Raw genomic sequence first — 5452 nt, 5'->3', positions numbered from 1 at the left:
CGACAGTCGGTGAGTTTGATTCGTGCAAATAAAAAATCGCAGAAACTTTGCTTATAGTACTTTTGGGATTTGTTTTATTAATAAATTATTTGAACTTAACTCGTTTGCTTGATTCTCGTTTTCTTTTTTTTTTTTTTTTTTTTTTTTCTGTTTTTTTTTGTTTTTTTTTTGTTTTTTTTTTTTTGTTTTCTGTTTTTTTTTATCTTTAAAGTGTCTTTGTTTGTGTTGGTGTGTATAATCGAAATAATACTAACTACAAATAAATTAAAAATTTTCACATAAACTCGAGATAATTATGAATTTTTATGTACATATCGTTCCTTTTAGTCAACTATAACTTTAACATTTTTATTTATGAAACACTTAAGAAAGCTATAAACGCCTAAAGGCGTAACTTAAATACCTACCACCTAAAATTCAAGACATTTCGCATTTCAATGTAACTTAGCGCAATGTAACTTAGTCTTTCGCATTCTAATACAAATGGGATTTCAATAACTTCTGTCTTCAGACATTATACCTTTTCTTTTTTTGAAATATTCGTTTTTAATATGCCTTTGAGTTAAAATAAAGTTGTTATTTTTTTTTTTTTTTTTTGTTTTTATGCTATTAAGCTGCCTTCATTCGTAAGCCTTTGTACACATATATTTATATTATATGTTATTTACCTTTCACTTTTACTTGCATTGATGACTGGTAGTAGAATTTAGATAAATGGCCGGACGGAAAGACGGAAAAAACTTTGTGTATTATGCTTAACTGTGTCTCTTGGTGGTGGTGGTGGTGGTAGTGGTGGATATGAAAGTTAATTTAAAAACCATAAACGAGCTATTCGATATCAATGACCCTGGGGGGTAGTGTTTCTCTAGCATTCCATTGATTATTGCACATCTGCAAATCGCTTTAATTTCATTTAACTACTTATGTAAGTTTTGTTTATTCTTTAATTCTTGATTGTGTTATTAGTATTTCTTGTGTGTTGTTTGGTTTTATTTTTTTTTTTTTTTTTTTTTTTTTTTTGTTTAAAACCTAAATTGCTTTACAATATTTTTCATTTAATTTCTAAATTGCAGTTTATTCAGACATGCATTGCATAAATTTTCAAAGTGCGGTTTTTTTTTTTTTTGCTTTTTCTTCGTCTGATTTTTATTTTTATTTATTTATTTTGTTTGTTTTTTTTTTGTTTTTTTTTTTTGGTAATTCTTTGCAATAACAGTTACGTGTTTGTTTTTGTGTTTGTATGCCCGTTTTATAACTGAAATAATTTGTTCGAAGTATTCAAAAAAAAAAAAAAAGAAGAAAAAAAAGAAAATAAATATCGTTTTTCAATTGAATTTGAAAAGAAATGAATGAAAATTGTTTTGAAGAACTTTCTGCAAAAAGTGGACGGCTTCTGTTAGATTTACCGAAGGAATAAATCTATTTTTTTCTCTCGCTTATTCATTACATTTTCAATTATTGTAATCAGCACAAAAAAAAAAAAAAAAAAAAAGAAAATTAAAACATCTTAATGCACTACAATTCATTGAACAAAGACCACACATACCTGATGCATAGGTGAAAGGGTTTTCAATTTAATTTAATTCACGGAACAAAACATCATAACTTATTTGCTTCTTATTACACCCTACTGCTATTCAGATAAGTGCCCAAGTTTAGAAATTGGATCAAATACAAAGTTTTCATCCTTGAATAGTCTTCGAATGAACTAAATGTACACCCATTCTTAAGACGACGAATTATCGACCCTGACCACCTATTAGAAAGTTTCACATTTGATATTAGTTATTACAGATTTCAAATCGGTATATACGTAGAACATAGAATTCATTCCTAACATAACAAATATATCTCGTATTTGCAACTTTCCCGCTAATGTGTGTTTGTCTAATCTAATCAGATTGAATTCTCTAGTCGAGATGCAAAATTGAATCATGTGACAGTTTGAAAACTTCAACTATGGATAGGGTTAATGCAATAATAATATGCCGAGTGCGTAAATAAAAAGAAGTATAAATGGCTAGATGCGGACACATTGATAAACAGAGGAATGGATAAATGAAAACATGCATAAATGGATACAGAAATACGCCGGATGAGAGGATAAGTGAAGTAATGAATGCATATACTTTAAAGGTACATAGAAATGTGCATAAACGGATAAACAGATAGATGGGCAAATGGAGTTGATGGATAAAAATTAGACGGACTTATGGATAGATATATAACAAAGCCTATGCGTAACCTATTGCAAGAAGGAGTGCTAGGCGGATGGATGATGGGGATGGGGAACTGTGAAATAGGCCGTTAGCGAATGAACGTGCAAATGAATAAATGGGAGAGGGGCGCGGGGCGGGGGGTGGGGCGGCGAAACAGCCTAACTAAGCCAAAGCCTCAAGATAATACGTGTCCTTGGATCGAATACGGACACGATTCATACCTCTACCAAATTTTGGATGATGGCCATGGAAAACTTTAATATATGCCAAGTAAAGGTTTGAAACAGTACAATACTAAAAGTACGTTGAAATTAAAAAAAAAAAGAAAACCTCGACGAAAAGTCCTTTTTGGGAGTAAATTTTCTATCAAATATCTTAGTTTCCAAGCAGGGAGCTGGGCATTGTCAAGTGAAAATCTTGCTTAAATTTTATATCAAGTTTTTAATATTTTCCCTTTGATGGTAAAAGCAGGCGTACATACCCATTGTGCACACATAATGTACGTAAACATTTTTCTTTATGAATATTATAATTAAACTATTTAACTAATTGACACTATGTAAAGGTGGGCCGGTAGAGAAAAATCAAGTTTTCATCAAATCATTATAATGCGTGCAATCAAAATTTTAAATAATTTACTATAGTTTGTGGTATAATATAGATGTAGCATAGATTGTAATATTACACATACAAGCACATAAGCGCATGTTAAAACCAGTAATTTAAAAAGAAAACAAGTAAGACGGACATGCTTGGATGCATTCGGAATTTCAAACTGCCCAAGAATTTTGATACTTTATGGGGTTAATGTAGTTCGATTCTCCGCGTTATTAAAGTAGTGGAAAAAAAATGAAATTTTGATACCCTATAATATTGGGTAGAAGTTGTAAATTGTCCCGATTTCTGTACAAGTGCCAAAGCATCACTCGTAGTGTGTACGCTCAAATCCTTATAGATTTATCTGCTGTAGTGTGTTTGAGTGAAGAGCGAAAAATCAATCTTCTATAACTTTTGGAAAACGAAATCGGCCGGTTTTCACTATTAAATTGCATGAAAGAGCTCGCAATGTTTCTATCGTACTGTACTACCTTCTACCGTAAAGTCGCTAACTTCATTTTTGCAGCCAAGCGAGTGCCTACAAAAGATTATACGCAAACGGACAGATCAATAGACCAACAGATGGGAATGCTTAATTCAATTCAGAATTTGATGGTGATCACGAATATATATATAAACTTTGAAGCTTCTAGATGGGCATTGCAAGCGTTTTGAAAAATCATTTTTCGGCGATGGGTATAAAAAGTGATTAATAAAATATATATAAATCAACAGAGGAAGAATAATTTTTCGAATATCTGTATATATATATATATATATATATATATATATATATATATCGAAACCTTTAATAGAGCATCTGATTGCACTTCTTATTAACAATTTTAAGCTACTCAAAAAATATCTCATATCAAGCATTGATTTGAAGTTAATTCATTTTTATGCGCTATTCATGCGCTAATGGCCTAAAAACATCTCTACATCAATATGTATCTGTTATGCATTTAAATTAAAGTAAGTAAAGCATTTGAAATCATTTCCTTAAGAAATTCCTGATTCTTAAAGAGAATAAGTAATTAAATCGATCGGTTTATTATACTTCAAAATTGGTCAATCGTTCAACCGTTCAACAATTAATCCCTAATCTCTGATTATCGAGCTAGGACTTGCGATTTGTCAATCCAAAAGAGTAGTTGAGTAGAAAGCAATTAATTGAGACAATGGCTGGCTGTAGCAACTAAAGAGTAAAGCAAATTCGATGAACATGAACTTTTGGTTTAAACCGCATCTCCTATGTATTAAGATTAGATGCGTATGTTGCAGTGTTTTCTCGAACGTAAAAGTTTGTATTAAGTGCAAAAAAAACATTATGGTATGGCTGAACGTGTATTTTTCGTATCTATCGGTCTATCTGTCTGTCTGTCTGTCGGTCTATCTGTCTATTTGTTTGCTTTTATATTTCACAGTATTATAATAATTACTCCTAACTTTTATTGATAGTAACGGGGCAAAAAGGCATAAAGTAGTTATAAAAAGAAGAAAATTATATGAGTATTACATACATAAATTTATATTTCACTCTTATACGTTTATTTAAATATGTACTCATGTGTATGCTTATTAAAAATAATTTGCAAAATAATTTTTATTTTTTCGGCTTTTAATTAATAATTTATTATGTATACTCTCTCTTGTTAATTTAATTTTTTTTCTTTTCTTTTCTTTTATTTATTTATTTATTTATCCATTTATCGTTTTTGTTTTTCTTTCTTAAATATTTTGAGTATTTTTAAGTTCATTTCATAATTTTTTGTTTTTTTTTTTTTTTATTTTTATATCCTATAATTACATTAAGTTTTTATTTATATGTATATGAAAATTTTCACTGACTTTGGTTTAGAATAAATTCAAGCATTTTTTTTTCTTTGTTTTGTTATTGTTGTTTTTCGGCTCGGCGGCAACAATGTAGTTTTTGGTTTTTCTTTTCTTTAAATTTCCTTTTTTTGTTATCTTTTTAATTTAAAAAAAAAAAAACTCATATAGCGTAACTAAAAATTAGTAAATTTTCGTTTAAAATGTCAGAAAATGAAAGGAAAAACAACCTGCGATCTGTTTAAGAATACAAATAGTCGTATGTTTGTATCTACGTGTATCTATGTACGTATGCGTAAAATAAGAAATGAAGGAAATAGAGAAGCAAGCGTATTAAGCATGCAGTGTAGGCTGCGGAGTAACAGTCATTCTTCGTATAATAATTTAATTTGTTTTCATTTGGCCATCACTTCCGCTCTCACATCTCATTCTCGAACGTCTCTCATTTACCTTTTGTGGTTGTATTCATTTAATTTTTTTTTGTTTTTTTTTTTTTTTTTTTTTTTTTTTTTTTTAAATGCAATAATTTCACATATTTTTAATAAATTTTTCTTTTAACGCCTGAAGGTGTACGTATTTGTAATTTTTGTTGTTCTTATTCTTGCTGTTGTTGTTGTTGTTGTTTTTTTATTATTATTTATATTTTTTTCTTGTTTTTGTTTTTCTATTTTATTGCTTCCATTAAGTAGTACAATTTGGTTTGAATAAGTATTTGTATGTGGATTTGCGTGGCTTTGTATGATTGCATGTATGTATATATGAATGTATGTATGTATGTATGTATGTATTTGTTTGTTTATATG

The sequence above is a fragment of the Glossina fuscipes genome, unplaced genomic scaffold, assembly GCF_014805625.2.
Source record: "Glossina fuscipes isolate IAEA_lab_2018 unplaced genomic scaffold, Yale_Gfus_2 1, whole genome shotgun sequence".
In the NCBI taxonomy this organism is placed as follows: Eukaryota; Metazoa; Arthropoda; class Insecta; order Diptera; family Glossinidae; genus Glossina; species Glossina fuscipes.
The sequence above is the reverse complement of the archived record's forward strand: the minus strand, read 5'-3'. Positions refer to the sequence as shown.